Below are 21,274 nucleotides of genomic sequence, written 5' to 3'. Positions count from 1 at the left end.
CTGATAACTAATGGGAGCTATACCTATCCTCTTGAGCCCGTTTTCACTAGAGGATCATTGTTTGTATTTTTGTACAGGTCCTGCCCCAGGTCCCCACAATGCAGCATTTGTAACATCATGCTGTAAATTTAATGAGGCTTTGCTCAAGGTTTGAGTAGAAAGGAATAGCTGTAAACTGTGGGGAATAATTGATAACGGTTCCTAAGCCCAGACTCACCCTTAAGTCAACTCCAGGTGTGGTCCCTGTTCTCTCCCAGGCTACTGCCAAGTGGCTCCAGGCCACCTTCATTCTTCTGCCTTCACATCCAGACTTCTTCATACATCTGAATCCAATAAAAATCGTCTTTGGCTCCAGAAAGAATCTGTTATTGTTTTCCCCCACCCCATAATGTGTTCGTCTTGATCCCAGCTGCATTTCTGCACCTAGCAAAGGGCCTAAGACATGGTGGGTTACAGTTTATTCATGCAATAAATATTAGGTGAATGAAAAAAACAAGAATGGTGATTTTCTGATTCTTTGTACCTCTCTGGAGACTTGACAAATACAGTTGTATTAATCAAATTAACTAGCACTCCGATCATCCTTTGGAAGAAAGCAAGGGCCCCTGAGGTTATCTGAGGATGTATTTTCTGACTGATATACTTTATAGGCCAGAAGACAACTGCCATTTGTTCATCCTCTTTTGGTTCAGGAATTTGATAACACACATTCCTCAAAATTTTTGAAACCCCTACACATAATTAGGTGACTTTTGATCACATGGCCCAGTGTCCTGATTTTTAAGATGGTTTTATAAACTGTTCATCTCAGACAGAGCAATAGTTTTAGTTAGTTCTCTGAAACTCTGCTTGAGTGTGGTCCCCACAAGAACAGGATCAACATCACTTGGGAGTTTGTTTGAAATTTAGACTCTCAGGCCTTATCTAGAACTTTGGAATCATAATTTGTAGGTTAACAAGATACAAAAGACGAAAAGAGGATGTGTGTATGCATATTAAAGTTTGAGAAGCACTCCAAGGGGTCATGGGTCTTGGGAATCTTGTTTGAATTCCTTGTTCTCGGTGTACTCCGCATTCATAGAGGAAGAAAAGTTTCCCCTTAATTAGGGGTTTCCTCGTGTTTCTCTTCTCCTATTAAGACATCATAGCTCTCTTGATCTATGAAAAGAGCAGGGTGGAATATGGTGAAACATTTGCCTCTTGCCTGCCTCTATACACTGGTAAACAAGATGTGCATAGGAAAAATGTCTGAATATTATGTCTGCAGCACCAGCTAACACCTTTAATTAGAGACTAGAGTTTGTCACCATCGATCCAGCCACTTCCTGGATACTCTGTTCCTAGACAGGTAACTGCTATTCAATCCACCTCTTCTTGAACCTTTCCAGCCCTTTAGAAAATTCCAGCCTTTAGATACATGTAGGTTACTGAATCTAAACAGCAAATAATTGCAGCCCATTAAACTCTCAATAAGAAGATGGCTCTAGTTATTTGGGAGGCTGAGGCAGGAAGATTGCTTCAGCCCAGGAGTTTGAGTCCAGCCTAGGCAACAAGAAATACCCTGTCTCTAAAAGTAAAACATAAAAAATAAATTATATTTTCAAAAAGAAAAGATGGCTCAGTTTTTGACTATAGAGTGACTTTAAAATTAGGGCTGCTTCTAATCCTCTATTCAGACCCTGTGCACAACATCTATTTTATTAAGATTGTCACCCCAATCCTCATGAAATGAGTGTTAGAGATTATGTCTTCAAGGTAGTTTAATTTCCTGGACCATTTTTTAACCATCAGAATATTATGAATGGGTTTTCTTCTTGGCAGTTATTTTTGTGCTTATGTCAATCTTCTGTAATAGTTGTGCATATATATATATATATATATTTCACATTGTCGATATTATTTCCATGGGTAAATTTTTTTTAATTTCCCATCTCCACCAATTTTCAGGGATGTTATATGGGGTTACATGCGTATATTTTCTCATCATTTAAGCTTCTGATCTCTGTGTTGTCTCAGACATTTTAGATTCTTTCTTCTGGCTGATTTGAGGCTTGATTTCTTTGCTCTCCCTTTTCTGTACTAAAATAATTTAAAAACCTACAAGTTTCTTCTTGGCATGGCAGCTGCAACTTTGACTAAAAAGTCCTGTGGGTTACCACAAGTCTTCCTCTGGCTAAGATGGACTCCTCTTCCTATTATCTTTCCTAACAGTGTTTCCAGATCCAACATACATTTTGATACTGTTTCTCCTACTGCTCTCTGTTAAACAGTAGTTTCCAGAAATTCCTATCTCTAAGAGTAACTTTATTTCAAAGCAGATTTTCCAGACAACACTCTCAGCTGTCAGTTTCCAGAACCTAATGGTCTCCACAACAGGCTGAGAAGTCTCCCCCACCAGCTGGTGCAGTAACTGGCCCAGGTCTCCAAAACTCGCCCAGGCTGGACTCTAACCTACCCTGGCATTCTGAGACTCCTAGCAATATTCTTTCCTTTGCTTTTTTTCTCTGAATTTTATTTTAGAAACTCTGCATTCGAAGGACTGGGCGTAAAACAATCACCTTCCACAGGCCACCCTCTCCAAGTACTTCCAGGAAGACTACGGAGTAGCGTCTTCACTGCATTCTGGTGCTGTTTTCTCAAACATGTTCACACTGGTCCTAAATGTTTTCAGTCATGTTTATTTTATTTTTGTTACTTTCAGAGGGCTTTCATTTCTGTAATATTCCAATTTTTTTCTCTTCTATTTCTTTCTTATTATCCTGCCAGCTTATTTTAATTGACAGCATTTTTTGAGTCCTTTTAGAAAAGAGGTGTAATAAAATAAAATCTAATTTTATTTAGATTATAGTATTTTAGATCTTCCACTTCCTTGATTAATTTTTTTGTGTGTGTATTCTTTGCGTGCCCTTTGCTTATATTGTTTCTTCTTCTTCTTCTTCTTCTTCTTCTTCTTCTTTTTTTTTTGTAGTTTCTCTGCATGTGTTTATACCATTGTCTCTTTCTAATTATTAACTTGTATTTGAAATGAGTTCAATATTTGTTGTACTCTAAGGAGGGAAGAGATTGGGGGTGGGATAAAGGCAGGAAGAGCAGGAAAGCATGAGGTGCAGTAATTCACAACTTCTGTCTGGACTTTTTTTTTTTTTTAAAACAAATAAGCATTCACCAAATCAGTTCTATCCTAAATCAGTTCTTTCCTTCTCCTGGTGGCATGACTCTTACAGGATCTTCAGCATTTACGATGTTGACTCACCAGGTTTCACCTCACACTATCCTGTAGGTAGGTGTCCAGATTGTAGACAATAGAAAAGATTGGTAGGATAATTCCGCCTTCGGTATGATCTTCCTTTGTATCCGTATCTATGGGACATGCCCTAATTTTCCCGGATCGTATGTCCCTATTCAGATACCCACTAGACTATCACTTGAGAATATGATCATTCTTAATTAATTACTTTACATGAAACTGTATTTCAACACAATATTTGGCAGAAACATTTTGTGTTTTGGGTTTTGACACTGTGACTATTTCCTTGTTTTGATGAAGATTCATTCTCCCTTTTTTGTTAGGTGACTTTATTCTAGCATCTTTCCCCACATCCCCAAACTATACTTTTTTTTTTTTTAATGAGGGTTCATTGAAGGTTTAGAGAAAATTGAGCAGAAAATCAACACAGAGAATAGAATAGACCTCCTATACCTAGATCAACCGTCCGTGTATTGAACTCCTCTTAGGATGAATAATGAAAGAGACATCCATTCCCTTTAGACAGCAGCCTTATTTAGACAAATAGGTTTGTGGTTTAGCTTGACAGTCCCACAAGACAAACATAAGATAATGTGGTGTTAATAATTTCCAAATGTCTTGGTTATTCATTTGCTTCCAAGTTTTGTTATTACATAAAGAAGAAATGTGGCAAACAGAAAAAAATGAATTTCCAGCAATGAAAGCACAGAAGCGGGACAGTTGGAAGGGCAGCTTTTGTTAGGATGCTCTAAATCCTCTCCGGAGAATGTGTCCTCTTCAGTAAGTAGTTATTTTGTCTCCTCATTGAGTAGCTGAGAGCCACACCCTACCAGAATCAACACTTTTCAACATCTTAATCAACATCTGAATAGGACCCTTTTATTCTACTTCCATTCCATTCTACTTCACAATTTGATTTCCTGTGTAGTTTATCTATAGTGAAACATATCTGTAGGCCAATCGTAATGACTCACGCCTGTAATCCCAACACTTTGGGAGGTGGAGGATGGTGAATCACATGAGGCCAGGAGTTTGAGACCAGCCTGGCCAACATGGTGAAACCCCCGCCTCTACTAAAAATACAAAAATTACCTGGGTGTGGTGGTGTGCACTTGTAGGCCCAGCGGCTTGGGAGGCTGAGGCATGCAAATTGCTTGAACCTTAGAAGTGGAAGTTGCAGTAAGCCAAGATCAAGCCACTGCACTCCAGCGTGGGTGATAGAGCAAGACTCTGTCTGAAAAAAAAAAAAAAAGAATATATATACATACATATATATATATACACACACACAAGTATATATATGCTTATTTAGCCTGTTAACATGAAAGTTTTCCTTGGCTGTTAACCTTCTTTTTTTTAAATTTAATTAAACATTCTGAGTTTACCATTGAGTAAGCTTTGATAGCATGGTTTAACATTCCTAACTTAGATAGTCTCCGAAACAAAGATGAAGTAGAATTTCAGAGCATGCAAGGCTGATGGCAGCCCCAGAATGTGGTTATCACATCAAGTATATGTACCTGAAGGGAGTCAGTCTTGTAGACAAGGCATGCTTTTCTGGCATGGCTGCTTCAGCAGGATGGGGACCACTTAGATTTGAGCCCCCACCATGTATACATTGATTACCTAGAGGAAAAACTGATGGGACAAGTAAATACCGGTAGAGTTAGATGTATCTAATGAATCCATTGTCATAACTCAGCCTTCCACACAACCCCAAGAAGCTTCCAACCTAAAATAATTTTAACCAACGTTTTGGGTAGGCAGGTCCATGCAAACCTACCCCAAAGTCAAGGAAGCTGAGAGGCCAAAGAAAGAGGCTGACAAATCCAATTGTTTGAAAGAAATATTTAGTAGGGGCTTATGAACAGAAGCCATGTCTGTATCTCAGATGTTGACAAGACAAGGTGGTAGATCCCTATGCCACTGCTCCACAGACCTAGGAATTATACGCTGTAGGAGAGGGGCACCTGTGCTTCAGAGGGAATGGATAGAAATTGGCCACCAGGGCAGAATTTACGGTCAGCACTGCTCTTACACAAGAAACAATAGAGAGAGAGAGAGAGAGAGAGAGATAACACCCAAGATGGAAGCTGCAGCCTCTCAAAAGTACAGCCCATCCCATTGGCCACATCCTATTCATTAGAAATGTGTCACTAAGTCCAGCCCACAATTCAAGGGGAGGGAAATTAAGCTCCACCTCCTGAAAGGAGAGACATGAAGAATTTGCAGACATATCTTTTGAATCACCAAAAATATATTGTTTTAGTCATTATTACCCTGTGAAATTTGTATACTATGTTTCAAGACATATATCATGTTCTTTTACATTATCATTAAAACAAATTGCGTATTACACATTTTAACTTAATGAACTTAAACGTATTGGGTTGTGTGTGTGTGTGTGTGTGCGCGTGTGCACGCGAGTGAGTGTAAGAAAGAAAGAGGCTGGGAGAGAGAGAAATAATACCTATTTAAATAGTGCAGGGGAAAGAAAACACAATACAAGCTACTTCATGGGATTCGGGTTTAAATTAACCAGCTATAAGAGATATTTTAAGGAATACTACACGGAATTTAAATGTAGGCTGGATATTAGGTGATCTTAAGAAGTTAGAAATTTTGTTAGGTATGATAATGATATTGGGCCCTGAAAGAAAATGTCCTCTTTGGAAAAAGGTACTGACTGACATTTTTTGGAGGTGAATATGGTATCTGTAATTTATTTTACAATTTTAACCTGCTCCCAAAAGGTAAAGCAAATATGCCAAAATTAGCATTTGTCAAAACTTAGTAAAGGTTATATGGCTGTTGGGTTTACTATTTCCTACTCCTCTGTGCTTGAAATTTCATAACAACAAGTCAAAAAGCAAAAACCGAGCAAACAAAAAAATCAGTGTAGCGTGTCTGCCTCCACTCGGAGTGCACAGGCCAGGGAGTGAGGTGCAGGTGAGACTGTGGGCTTCCTGCAGGGTCAGTGTCTTGCTATGTTGAAATAAACTCCATCATAAAATGATATTTTATATGTGTTTTGTCATTTATAGACTGCTTGCTGTCTATTTGTACAAAATTATTTATATTTTATTTCATAAGCTATTTTAGGGAATTTGAAACTATTTTGACATCATCTAAGTGTTGCCTATTATAATGCTCTTAGAACTGATACCAAAGTGACTGGTTCGTGTGTGTGTGTGTACGTGTGTGTGTGTGTGTGTGTTTGTTTGTTTTGAGACAGGGTCTGGCTCTGTCACCCAGGCTGGAGTGTAGTAGCACAATCTCTGCTCATTGCAACCTCCACCTCCCAGGCTCAAGTGATCCTTCTACCTCAGCCTCCCAAGTAGTTGGGACTACAGGCATGCACTACCACGTCTGGCTAATTTGAAGTGACTGTTTTAATAAGGGTGTCTATAAAGGCCACCCAAAGCCAACATGTTTTGGTCTATACATTCCAGGCAATGGCAATACAGGATTCTCTCTGGTTCTCAGTCTGCCCAAATGATCCAATCAAATGCAGTGGGTTAGAATGTGTGAAAAAGGGCAACCTCTAAGCCAGGTGAATGTATGTCAGGATTCGTTTTGCCCCAAGTGAGACAGCTTCAAAGGAGTGGCTTGGGCTCTCCAATGTTTGTAGCTTAAGTCTCTGATTTGCCCAGTCTCAGTGCTAGATACTGACAGTTTGGGTTAGAGAGGCTGAGAATACTGTGGAAGAGGCAAGGCCACCAGATAAGAGTGTGACCATGAGATCAAGGGGTAGAGAGAGATCCAACAGTGGGGAAACTGAGATGGCAGAGGGGAATGAGGGCTTGGAGGGAGGTGGGAAGGAGAGGCAATTGCAATTGAGGATGGAACCAGAGACCGTTGTTGAATTTAGGGTCAGAATGTCTAGATGAAGAATTAAATAGAGCAAAGACAATTGTTGCTCCAACTCCAGGTTTCACTCATAAAACAACGTGGGGTAGGTCTGCAGTTACCGAGTGAAGGAAACCTTGTGTCTAATTGATCCTTTTGAACATTTACCTGTAATGATAGAATTAAAACATGATCTGTGCAGCGCTCCTGCTGAAATGCTTCAAGCGTGAAGTGCACGGGGGCGCCAATCAGATCTCATGCACCCTCCCACTAAGGTGATGCTCAAATCTGTCATAACCATCCTCTGAATTCCATCGAGGAGGGAGCTCATACCATCTGTTTGTCACGAACCCCAGTTGGAGCCGTGTGAATTTGAGCCCTTTAAAAATGATTTTCCCTCAAAAGCTCTTTATTTGTGTGTACGTGTGTGAACCTCCCCAACAAATCTCAGATTGAAGTTCACCTAGACACGATTACCACTCAGTAACTTAGTAATGGATGATATGCAAGCATAGTCTCTTTACTTCTGCTTGTGACAAAGCTGATTCCCATTCACTTGCCAGAATGCCATAAAATTCACCAGTCTTGCAGTGGCTTTGCCCACTCTGCGGTGCTCATGTCATATTTTTATCAGCGTTTGTCAGAGACTCAGGGTTCAAACTATTGGAGGTCCAGATGACATCTGGCTTCTCAGCTCCCCCGGAATACTGGCTGCAGTGCTTATCAGTGCATTATTCATCAAAACTGATGATGCAAGGTACAACATGCTGTCTGTCATTCAGTGTATGAGTCGAAAGGAGTTGGCAGAAGTGCCTGGTGTTCTGCGAGCAGCATGTGATCAATAGTCTGGGTGCTTGTTCACTTCGTGTTGATGACTATTCCCTCTGGTACATTTCTGTATATTTTTGGGTTCACTGTACGACCAGCTGTGCAATTTTTCTTCCTCTGTTCCTCATACCAACCCTGATCGTCAGAGCAGAAGGAACAACCTTTTAGTGTGGTGAGTGTCAAATCAAATAATCTAATGACCAAAAGCAGGGCAGCAGGCACTGGCAAAAAGAGACAGTTCCAAAAATTTCCAAGTGTACTTAGTAATAAAATCAAATGAGCTGCGCTGATATTCAGACTTTCTGCTACTTGACTCAAATTAAACAATGCCAATACTCCCCTTTGCTCCTTCTCAAATGACAAACAAATCATTGGCATCCCTCCTCCCATTTCTCCATTAAGTATGTGTGTGTGTGTGTGAGAGAGAGAGAGAGAGTGTGTGTGTGTGTGTCCACTACTGTCTGTAAATCCCATTCCCGCTAATTAGAGGGAACTTAGTTCCTTTGTTAATGATAAATGCTCAACATTGTCACTGAGTTGAAAAATGTGAGATGATGTTATTAGAAATTGCACAAGATGTTCTAGAATCAGTACTGAAATCCACCTTGTAATATCTGAGATGAAGGAATTAATTTTCACTCACAAATTAAGCAACTGTCCATCTCCTACAGCTTTCAGAATTTGATGATTATTTTTAAAAAAGATGTTTGTCCAGACATAAGGAAAAACAGAAGTTCAAATGAAAAAAACTAGTTTTAAATGGTCAAAGCAGTCTCAAGTTTTAATTAACCTTTTAGCAATTATCTTCGAAAGTCTTTAAGATTTTAACATTCCTTGTAATTTGGAGTTTTTAAGAGCTCATTTAGAGGCCCCACTGTCTCAGGCAGCAGCGAAATGTGTTGTTCAGCAGGTGATTTGAAGGCTGGGTGGCCAGCATGCACCCTGCTGTTGGTCCCATGTCCGTGGCTTAATAGCTGTGTCCATCATTTTTGTCAGGCCTGATGATTACTCCATGATCATTACAAAACGTTAACTGGTCTCCTGTGTCTCCATACCTCTTAGGAATTAAAAAATGGAGGATTGTTTATTTTTAGAATGAACAAGTCCGGCTAGTCTGATTTCTAGTTGACAATGATATTATTTTGTCACAATGAATACCTCAACAGGAATTCCAAATCCTAGAACTTGTTTTGAACTCAACACATCTAACCAGTCACTCTTCAGCTGATAGCCACCTCCTGACAAATGAATCTCTCTGGCCCCTGGACCATGCCCTGAAACACAGCTTAAAACAGTTAAGTGCATAGACAATATGCCACAACGTGGCACAGCTGTAGGTGGGACAGGAAAAAATGAGGCAATTGTTAGAGTAGTTACTGAGGTCACAAAATTCAATTTTGGTTAGTGTTATGGTTCAGTCATGGGCTCTCATTCAGACTGCCCAGGTTCAAATCCTGGGTTTGCCATTTTCTAGCTTCCCAAGGCCACTAGTAAAGTTAATTAACCTCTCTGTCGTTCAAAATTATTCTATGTTAAATGTAGGTAATAACATTAGTCAGGACATAAGTTATTGTCAGGAATAAATCGAGGTATATAATATAAGGGATTAGCAAGCCCCTGGCGCCTAGTAAGTGTTCAATGAAAGTTATCTGTTATTGCCAATGACTAGCAAATTGAGACTTTGTAGTATTTATTTCCATTCAGTTCTATTCAACTGCAACAGTACTATTGAGCATCTAGCATGATAAAGCATTGTCCTATGTGTTGAGGGATAAAAGTATAATAAAAATATGACTCTGACCTCAAGGAACTTAGCGTTGATAGAGTGAAGTTATACTTGGCTAACAGCAGTGAAGGTTTGAAAATACCAAAATAGAGAAACAAACCATGTCCACATGCCATTTGTGTTGGAGGAGAATATACGATTCTTACTTGACGTGGAAAGGAAGACAGTGGAGGACAGCCAGCTGATCATCTGAGCTAATTTTGGGATGACAAGTCAGAATTATTAGTAAAAAAAAAAAGATTGGAAGTGTGAGAGGTTATTCTGATGGATTACGGGCTGCAGGAAGGTGGGAAGTTGTAGGGATTATTCTGAGACTGACAAATGGTCTGATACACATGAAGCATGCACCTTATTTCGTGGGGAGCCTGCATGATACAGAGAAAGGAGCATCAGCTTTGGAGTCGGCTTAACCTGTCACTGGATCATTGTTCTGTCTCAATAGACGTGGCCTGACCATGATGTGGAACCTCACATCTGTTATATGTGTAATGATGATGATGATAATCACATATGTTCCATAGTGTTGTTGTGGGCATTTATGGGAATAATACAGGTAAAGCACCTGGCATATGATAGCCACCAATGAATATTTTCTTTGTAGGGCAGAGAGTAGGAGGTTTGTTCAGCAGTTTTTCAGGTAACCCTAATGCCAGCTGGAGCTCCCCTGTGCTCTGAGGCTTAGGGAAAATTGACTGAAGCCCCTAGTGCACTTTCTATGCTGTCTCCGCATTGCCAGGTCACTCCTGGTTCTGAGCTTCACCCTAACTCTCCTTGTGCACCTTGCTTCTCCTCCAGAAGCTGTCCTAGAGCTGAGAATGGTAGGATGAAGTTTTTTTTCCCCTAGGCAGAATGAACAGTAATCCCAGAGACCCTGAGATGAGAAAAGGTTGTTCGACTTACTCAAAGAAGAGCAAGAAAGTTCAAAGGCCAGAGAAGAGTGCAGGAAAGGGGCGGTGGTCTGAGATGCAGCCAGATAGTGGCAAGCCCGCGGAGTCTGTGGCAAAGACTTCAGATTTCATCCTGAATAGGAAGACTAGTCTTTGGAGAATTTTGATCAAGGAACTGAGATGAAATATCTTAGGCTTAAAAAGAACCATTCTGACAACTAAATGGAAAATGGGCTGATGAAGCAAAAGAAGCCACAAGGAAGCCAGTTCAGACGCTACTGAAATGCTCCAGGTGAGAGATGATGGTGGTCTGGATGAGGGAGGTAACAGTGGAAGTGGTTAGAAATGCTTTAGGGAGAAGTAAGATGACCCATTCAAGGATTGGATACAAAGGTGGGAAAAAGAGGAGTCAAGTGTGTGTCCAAGGTTTTTAACCAGAGCAATCGGGGGCATTACCATTTACTTGGTGGAGAAGGACTGAAGGAAGAGCACATGTGGGAGGGGAAATCATGAGTTCTGTTTTGTGTATGCTAAATTTGAGATGCCTTTTCCCATTGATCATCTGTGTTAGTCTGTTCTAACACTGCTATAAAGAACTACCTGAGACTGGATAACTTATAAGCAAAAGAGGTTTAATTGACTTACAGTTCCACATGACTGGGGAGGCCTCAGGAAACTTATAATCATGGTGGAAAGTGAAGGGGAAGCAAAGCACATCTTACATGGCAACAGGAGAGAGAGAGAGAGAGAGAGAGAGTGAGCACAGGGGAAATTGCCCCTTTTAAATAATCAAATCTCATGAAAACTCCCTCACCAGCAAGAGAACAGCATGGAGGAACCACACCCATTATCCAATCACCTCCCACCGGGTCCCTCCCTCTACACATGGGGATTACAATTCAAGATGAGGTTTTGATGGGGACACAGAGCCAAACCATATCATCATCCATCAGGTGGAAATGTTGAGCAGGTAGTTGAACACATAATTTTGGAGTTCAGGGGAGGGGTTAGGGCTGAACATGAAATTTAGAAGTATACCATTCTTCACTATTAGATGAAAATATGACATCTACAGCTTAAAACTGTGGGCAATAACATGCATTTTTATTTTTGACAAGGAGGAAATAATTTGGTTCTGGGTTAGTTTGCTGTGAAGACCCAATACTCTGTAGTGCCTAGGAGACAGGAGCCTGGGAATCAGTCCAGCTCCACATGTTGGCCTGTGGGTGTTGTCCAGTGAGGGAACCGAGAGTCCAGCACCAATGAATGTGACACGCAGAGGCACAAGTCTTGGAAGAGGAAGCAGAAATCAAAACTGCTCCAGAGCACATCTGGAATAAACAAGCAAAACTCATCTTCCTTTATTTTGTGTTTTGTAACACTGAGCAATTTGATTAAAACAAATCAGCAGGACAAAAAATGAAGTTGCTTTTCTGTGGGGAGACAAAATCAATGAGAAGAATCAAGGTTGAGTAAATATCTTATGGATACTCAGGGGAGATAATATTTCAATTTCCAGAATTTAAAGGAAAATTTTTAGAATTAGTTGTTTTCTAAAACATAAAGTTACTTTTATTTTGTACCTTAAATGACATTGAAAGTATGGAGCACATGTAAGAGTAAATAGTTCACACCTAAGAAGGTCTCAAAAGTGCTTATAATATGTTTTTTACTTGATAAGATGTAGACATTTAAAATAAAATACTGTCTTTATGAAACTATTTGCAAAAGTGATTTAGACAGAGTAGGCATCTAACCCAGATTTGGTGACACAGATGAAATGATCTGATTGACTGTCATAAATTTCAGCTCATGCAATCACACTGGAAAAGAATCAATGCCTGCAAGTGGTAGCCATGGTGGTGCACCACTTAGAGATGCCTCCAAGGGCGAACCTGCTACAAGGAGTGCACATGGCCAACAGCCCCTGGTTGTGCTGACTTTGGGATCTGCCTCAGCTTTTGAGCAGATGTCAAGCACTTGCAAGGCAGCCTCCTGCCAATGACAGAGCAAAGCAGCAGTAGATGGGCTTGCAATTTATTTCTGGATGGTGAGATGCCCCTCTCTGGGCCCTTCTTGTGCTGGAGCTGCTCGTCGGGCTAGCTGAGGCTTTCCCAGGGCTACACCATGGTCTGAGGCTCTCCTCCCTGATCTTTCTTCCTTCCCTCACACCTTTGCAAGGTGTCAGGCCTCCATCTGACACCTAACTGCTCTTTTATCTTTTCTCCTTTCTCTTTCAAGTCACTCTCCCCAGTTAATGTCTTGCACTTCTAGCTCTGTCTTGGCATCTGCTTCTGGGAAGACTCAACTAGTTTATTGCATTATCCTTTACTTTGTCATATCAGGAAGCCCCCAAGGAAGATATGGGAAGATAATAATTAAGCTTGCTTTTATTGCTTTTCATTTATTTATATTTTCCCCATTAATACCAATTTTGGCTTTTTAGGAAGATATGACATACTCTAGGTCATTCGTTGTCTCCGATTCCTGCTTTTCAGATTTCTGCTCTGGTTAGGTTACATAGATTCTTTCTGAGAGAGAATTTAGCAACTCTCAGGTTAACACTAACCTTTTGATTTACTGTGAACACTAACCTTTTGGTTTCTAAAAAGTATACGTCTTTAAAACATAAATTTTACTCTGACAACTAAAAAAACTACAAATTTTTATCAACTATTTTCCAATTCTTCCTTAAAGTCCTCTGATGCAGAATTGGTTTCTACCAAATATAACAGATTTATATTCGCTAACCACAACAGATTTAGAGAGGAAAGATTGTGATGGTGAATCTGAAAACAACTGAGACGAAGTTGGGATGGGTTCACCCAAATCTAAGACTTCCTCAGATAAGGATACCAGGGCTTTCCTGAGCACAGGACTCATTGTCAATGAATACTCACAATTACCAACCTTTTAGTGTCCATGTATTATTTTTGTCTGATTTTTGTTTTATAAGTCTTACAAGACCCATTAGCCTTCTGTCTTATTTCTTGGCTGAACAGAATCCTGACATAAGTTTGGGATCATGAGCCCGTGACATCCACACAGTCGGGTCAAGTATGAAGAACACTGTGCTATGGAGGCAGGGAGCCTGGTTTCTTCCTGGTTTTGGCCTTAGCTGTATGTGTGACCTCGACTGAGTTACTCAAGCTGTTAGAGTCTCTCTATGTGAATGAAATGAAGGGGTTGAAAGAGCTATGCACTGTCATCCCTTTCAGCTCTGAATGGCCACTATTCTATGAAACTAGAAAAGAATAAAATGTATTTAAAGTCATTCTCTGACCTCACTTCTCCTTCTTTAATAAACAAAACGCAATCCTAAAACACGTTTGTTTTTTCAAAGACAGTTTTTGCTTTATTCACCCTCCTTCGTCTGCTTTGTGGGATGATCTCAATGAATTTCTGAGGAACTGAGAAGACCAATTTCCAAATCATCTGGAGTAATTAATTCCAGTGGTTGGAGTTAATTATGATGAGGCAATTCATAAAGTATACAGTAGAAAAAAAGCAGCAATTGATGAGACTTCATCAGCAGTGAGATTTTTTTCAAACGCATTCTTCTGGCAATGCATTTCAAAGTTAAACATATGTGTGCTTCAATGGTGGGAAAATAGTTTACGAAGGTATCATTAGGTATGAGTGTGAATTATGTGCACGTGGCCCTACGTATATTTTTACAGATATGATACATGCCTAATTGGTGTATAACATGGGAGAATTAATGACTATAGCAGAGACCTCAACTCTGTCATGTTTTTTATACTATTTACTGTAGTATATTTACCAAAAAATCCTTTAGCAAAATGGCATTATATTATGAAATAATTTTAATATCGATATGAAAAATTAACAGGAATATATTGAGTATAAAAACAATAATTTGGGAAGCACTCTGTATTATAAAAATAAAGAATTTGTAATAATACAATAATAGGCTCTATTTACGTTTTATAATTCTGATAATAAAGCACTTAAGTTCCACTTCCATGGTTTATGCTGTTATCAGAACCCCCTGATATAATTAGATGGCTTTGTTTTAGATAATTACTTATATTTTCTTATCGCATAGCAAAAATCCCACTGGAAAAATCCTCAATATTTTAAACGTAAGAGCTATATTGCTGGAATAGGCCAGAGAACTGGAAATCAAGTTTATTCATAATACAGGGGCCAGGATTTTTGCAAGCTGAGTAAAAATGATAATACTACTCTCTTTCATTTTTACTTTTATTGTATTTCACAAATTGATTTTACTTTCATGATTTCTCTTATATTATTCTCTTACCACGCCTGTGGGGTAGTTGTTATCCACGTTTTATAGATGGGGAAGTTCATGCTGAGGGGTTGTGGTCAGATTAAGTGGTGGAGCAGAGATTCAAACAAACGCCCGTCGTCTTACTCCAAAACTCCGTTCTACTCACAACTTTTGAAATCACAAGTAAAACAATCCGGTTAAGAAGCATCATGAGTATGGCATGTTTTGAAATGTTGTGTTTAAAAGTTTATTATTAAAACGTATTTCTGATCCTTTCTCAGAAATGCCTATACTTCACCTTCCACCTTGGAGTTAAATGCCGGGGTTCTAAGTCAGGTTCTCTTATCAACTGACTTTACGTCCTCAGCCAAACAACTTGTCCACTCCAAAACGTGGTGGTAGTGGCAGGGTTTGGACGCTTGGGGAATGGGGAGATTGAAATCTTTTTCTAGATCTAAAGCATCTGATTCAAATTTTGTTAAACTAAAATTAACATACTGCTGACTGATTGACGATATCATTGTCATTTATGACACCATACTGTAATGTTGTAGGATGTAATCAATCACTCAGAAAGTTTCCTTCAATAAGGACAAGCTAAAATAAGCTTGCATAAGATATTTACTTAGAAAATTAATATATCTGGAAAGCTTTTCTCTAAAATATCTTATATAAATAGGGCTAAACTTAGCCTACTCTGAAGTAAGAAAAAGAAAAGAAAAGAGAAATAAATAGAAAGGAAGGGGTAGGAAAAAAAAAGGGAAGGAAGGGAAAGGAAAGGAAGAGAAGAAAAATTTTCAGACAGATTAATTTACCTTGTCTTAATAATTTTCATATTTTTTAGTAGGTTGGTGAAATAGTAATCGTGGTTTTGCTATTACTTCTAATACTAGTTTAGGATCAAGATCTACAGATTTTTTTTAGTTATGGTGAGCAGGAAAACAATCTCACCAGTCATTTGACATTAATATAAGCATGCTTGCTCACATTTACTGTGCTAAATTATATACCATTTTCTAGAAATGGTGCAAATGTATTTACAATTGAAAATACAAATGCAGCTCAAATAATCAAATAATTGTTAAAATACTGCCCACACCCAATAAATAGATAAATTTGGAACTAATTTCAAACTTTGTTGTAAATATAAGCATTCAACTTTTGCTCCTGAATGTCTATGACATTTCAGGTAAAAACTTGTCAACTAAAACGTTTCTACTATAATGATATATCTCAGCACAAGTTACATATGTTTCTTGTCTTATGCATTTACAACAAGCCCTGCTCAACTTTGTCCTAAGGAAAAAAAAAAATCAATGTCTTCATGACAGCACTGTTTATTACGGACTAAGCATTTATGTATATTATTTACTTCTATCTTCTAAACAACCCTGCAACTCAGGTATTGTTATCTCAATTTTGCTCATAAGAAAAATGAGCTCAGTAGTATTTACCTGCCTCTCAAGATCAGTTGGTTTCATTAACCACAAAACCTACTGTCCAGTTGGTATCTTCTCACTGATTTTAGTAATGTATGCATTTATGTGGTAGGAAATATGCATAACAGTGTGATGGAAATCTCTCTGTAGTGGTTTTCCTGGAGCATAGGGGAATCATAGGTGTGTTCATGAGTAGTTATCAGAAATAATAATTTTTCGCCTAAGAGGAAAATTCCTTTATATTTGGGGATGGGAATCCATTAGTTATCTAAACTGACGTGCTTTTGTGTTCATTTATGTATTCTGTATTCCTGTCCATTCTCAGACTTTTCTGGGCTTCCTCTCACCCCCAGCACATACCCAATTTTTTATGAGAGAAGACATGACCTGGGACATTTGCCTATTTTATATATAGAACTATAAAGATAACGATACCCTCCAGCAAATGAGGAAACCTGTGAGCTGTAAATGTCTGTGTCTCCAACTAATTCACAGAATTCCCTCCAAGGGAGGGACTTATTTTGCATTTGAACTCCAAAACACCTTTCACGATTGTTAAACTTAACACCAGCCTGAAAATCCCAGTCACGCTGGAGATCAATTAACTGCTTCCAGAGCTCTACTAGCAGCCCTTTAAGATGTTTGCATTTTAGAGTAATTTGGTCATTATCACATTTGCATCAAATGAAAACACATCATTATTTTGAGTGATAGGATGTTCAGTTAGAATACTCAAACCCTCTAGAAGCTTGCTTCTTTACCTGCTTACCTTATCTAATGGTCAGATACCTTTCTCAGATGCCTTTTTTCCCCTCTGTATCAGTGTCGAATCTCAGCTTGTCTTCTTCCGTACACTTGTTTTATTTGATTTCATTCTTTCCACTACATAATTGCTTCCCACATTGCCACATTAGGATTTATATGCTCCGAATATCCCACTCTTAAATTTTTCAAGCCAACTTTCTCCTGTTGCATCAAAATTTATTACTTGACTACTTGATTACCTAATTATTTGCCATTAACTTTAACATTTTAAAATAACAATCTTTTATGGCAACAATTGGAGCTCATTGTAGAAGATTTATACAAGTAGATAAGGAGTAAACAGAAAATAAGAATCACTGCAGTGTCAGCCACCAGAAATAAATACTATGGTGGTGTATAGTTTTCTTTGTATTCATGCATCTTTTTATTCACAAATACTACAATAATAAATCATGCTGTACAAACTGTTTTGTAACCGATGCCCACAATATAACATGAATATATTTCTATCTTCCTATTCTTTTTCAGCCTCATTTGCAATGGTTTTATAATTTTTTCTTATATAGATATATACAATTTATCCAACTAATTTCCTGTTGTTAGGTTTGAGATTATTTCCATGTTTTTGGGTATTTTAAACAAGCTTATGATAAACAACCTTGAAAATTAAATCTTTGGCACATCTATAATTTCCTCAGAGTAAATTTGTAGAAGAGGTATTACTGGGATATAGCTTGTACACAATTTTAAGATTACAAATATAGATATGTTTTTACAAAATTCCATCCAGTGTAATTGTACAAATTTAGTCTCACTAATGGTGCTGATGGTTTCTGCATTACTATTTTTATCATCTCCAAATATTACCAATTTTAAAGTTGATTTGCTATGTAAAAATTCATTGATTTTTCTAGCATTTATTGTAATATCTGAAAAAAAATGCACTTACGAATTTTCCTGATCTGTCTTTATATATGTGTGTTTGTATGTATGTATGTTTATTGATTCTTCATGTTCTTTACTCACTTATTTTTTAGAGTATGAGTTCTTTCTTTCTAATTAATTTGTAAGGACATTTCCTGTATTAAAGATAGTAAAACTTTAATGTCGTGTTTGTTATAAGCATTTTTTCTAGTTTGCAAAAAGTTTATCAATGATTGCATCTATTTCTACAGTTCAAAAACACGTGAGGTCATCTTTCCTTTAATGTGCTTTTTATTTTGATATCACAATTATCAATATGTTTTTGACCCTTATGTACATTTTAAGCTATAGTATAGGTTCTAGTACGTTTGTGTGTTTTACTTTGCATTATTTAAAAGAGTTGCATTATTTATAAGAGTTGGGGTCGGCAAAGCCTGAGTCCTGTCGTCTCGCCTTCCTCCCATACAGCATGAGCTTCACCACTCGCTCCACCTTCTCTACCAACTACCGGTCCCTGGGCTCTGTCCAGGCGCCCAGCTACGGCGCCCGGCCGGTCAGCAGCGCGGCCAGTGTCTATGCAGGCGCCGGGGACTCTGGTTCCCGCATCTCCGTGTCCCGCTCCACCAACTTCCGGGGCGGCATGGGGTCCGGGGGCCTGGCCTCAGGGATGGCCGGGGGTCTGGCAGGAATGGGAGGCATCCAGAACGAGAAGGAGACCATGCAAAGCCTGAATGACCGCCTGGCCTCTTACCTGGACAGAGTGAGGAGCCTGGAGACCGAGAACCGGAGGCTGGAGAGCAAAATCCGGGAGCACTTGGAGAAGAAGGGACCCCAGGTCAGAGACTGGAGCCATTACTTCAAGACCATCGAGGACCTGAGGGCTCAGATCTTCGCAAATACTGTGGACAATGCCCGCATCGTTCGGCAGATTGACAATGCCCCTCTTGCTGCTGATGACTTTAGAGTCAAGTATGAGACAGAGCTGGCCATGCGCCAGTCTGTGGAGAATGACATCCATGGGCTCCGCAAGGTCATTGATGACACCAATGTCACTCGACTGCAGCTGGAGACAGAGATCCAGGCTCTCAAGGAGGAGCTGCTCTTCGTGAAGAAGAACCACGAAGAGGAAGTAAAAGGCCTACAAGCCCAGATTGCCAGCTCTGGGTTGACCGTGGAGGTAGATGCCCCCAAATCTCAGGACCTCGCCAAGATCATGGCAGACATCCGGGCCCAATATGACGAGCTGGCTCGGAAGAACCGAGAGGAGTTAGACAAGTACTGGTCTCAGCAGATTGAGGAGAGCACCACAGTGGTCACCACACAGTCCGCCGAGGTTGGAGCTGCTGAGACGACGCTCACAGAGCTGAGACGTACAGTCCAGTCCTTGGAGATCGACCTGGACTCCATGAGAAATCTGAAGGCCAGCTTGGAGAACAGCCTAAGGGAGGTGGAGGCCCGCTACGCCCTACAGATGGAGCAGCTCAATGGGATCCTGCTGCACCTGGAGTCAGAGCTGGCACAGACCCGGGCAGAGGGACAGCGACAGGCCCAGGAGTATGAGGCCCTGCTGAACATCAAGGTCAAGCTGGAAGCTGAGATTGCCACCTACCGCCGCCTGCTGGAAGATGGCGAGGAATTCAATCTTGGTGATGCCTTGGGCAGCAGCAACTCCATGCAAACCATCCAAAAGACCACCACCCGCCGGATAGTGGATGGCAAAGTGGTGTCTGAGACCAACGACACCAAAGTTCTGAGGCATTAAGCCAGCAGAAGCAGGGTACCCTTTGGGGAGCAGAAGGCCAATAAAAAGTTCAGAGTTCAAAAAAAAAAAAAAAAGAGTTGGATTTAGGGTTTTTCTTCCCAGTCAGATTGCAAGCCGGGGACCTCTGGCTGGCAATGCCTAGCTTGGGCCCCACTCAGCCATGCTGGTGTGCCCCAGCTTGCCTGTGTTATAGCTTGTACCTGCGTTCAGTGGTCCTGAGCTCTTGTACCACACCCAAGAAGAATGAGGATATGCTGGACTTTGAAGGGTGAGGAGGGCAGAGAAGAATTTTATTGAGCAAGGAAACAGCTTTCAGTGGAGAGAATGTGGGGGTGGTTCCCTTACCTGAAGGTGGGAAAGTCCCCCCTGTGGCTGGGTCCAGGACCTCTTATGGACTCAGAATGGGGAGTGTATGCTGACTGGCTTGTGAGTATGTAAAAAGGTTAAAGCGAAGATACCACTCAAAGGTGGGCACATCAGTGTAGAAAACCAATTAGGAAAGGGTAGGTATATGTAAAGGGTGGGGCTCAATCAGAGGAAAGTGCACCAAATGGGAAGACAAGTTCTCAATTTGGTTGGAAGATTTAACTTGTAGCTTGGCTTTCAGGCTTTAAACTGTCTTCAGCTCGAAGGTGGGGTGTCACTGGGGAAACACCCCTACCTGCCCAGGCATATTTGGCCGCCTGCTGCCTCTCTCAAGTTCAGGACAAAACAACAGATCAGAAAGGTCATAGAGAAAGAGGCAGAGGAGTCTCCCCTACTACCTTTCCCGTACCCACAAGATGCTTCCGGGCTGGCGGGAAAAGTCTGATGCTGATGGGACATGATCTTAGAGGAGGTCAGGAATAGAGGCTCATCTTGCCCAGTCGTATGGGTAGAATTGTCATCAGCATCTGGCGCGGAAGTGACAAGGAAGCGGGTGCAAGCCTGGTGAGCACTGTTTGTTGCCTGTTCCCCTGCCAGTGGTTCAGCACGTGAATGTTGCCCGTCTGTAGAGGGTTGCTTTCCTTTTAGGATCATCTCTCATATCCCAGATTTCACTGAGTCCCATCCAAACTGAGTGTGAAGACCCCACCTTTCAAAAGTACCACTCTGGAAAAGAGGAAGGTGTCATTGACACCCAGAGGAACCGAGTGGTATGGAAAGGAAAACGAGGTACAACTGTGTCGTGGGAAAACCCATTCTGAATGCTTTCTGTGCCGTGTCCATCCCCCTTAAACATCTTCTCTGGCAAGAATTGGTCTTAGTCATGATTGTATCTTCAATGTCTGAAGTGTAGTAGGAACTCAGTTTCATCAAATTCATTAAACACGGTACATGAAGGAATTGTGTTGCTTTAAAATCTGTCACCATGTTTAATTACTTTCTGATGTCTGCTAGATAATGATGATACAAATTGTGGGTTATTAAAATAGTGTGCAATTTACTTATTTTTAAGAGATAAGAATAACATGATAATCAAGGCTATGTATAGTTTCAGTGTATCATATCAACCTCTTAGTTTTATTTTATTTCCTTTTTATTTTTATTTT

The 21,274-nt window shown here is 40.1% G+C and overlaps 1 pseudogene across 1 annotated transcript; it reads left to right on the top strand.

Annotated features, from left to right (window-relative positions):
* Positions 1–7,771: 7,771 nt before the first annotated feature.
* On the top strand, positions 7,772–19,798 carry LOC105513006 (annotated as a pseudogene). Its single transcript, XR_001001936.1, has 2 exons — positions 7,772–7,853; positions 18,397–19,798. The product of XR_001001936.1 is annotated as a keratin, type I cytoskeletal 18 pseudogene (transcript).
* The last annotated feature ends 1,476 nt before the right edge of the window (positions 19,799–21,274 follow it).

This window comes from Colobus angolensis, unplaced genomic scaffold (genome assembly GCF_000951035.1).
Source record: "Colobus angolensis palliatus isolate OR3802 unplaced genomic scaffold, Cang.pa_1.0 Scaffold220, whole genome shotgun sequence".
NCBI lineage: Eukaryota > Metazoa > Chordata > Mammalia > Primates > Cercopithecidae > Colobus > Colobus angolensis.
This window is presented reverse-complemented; position numbering and strand designations above follow the sequence as displayed.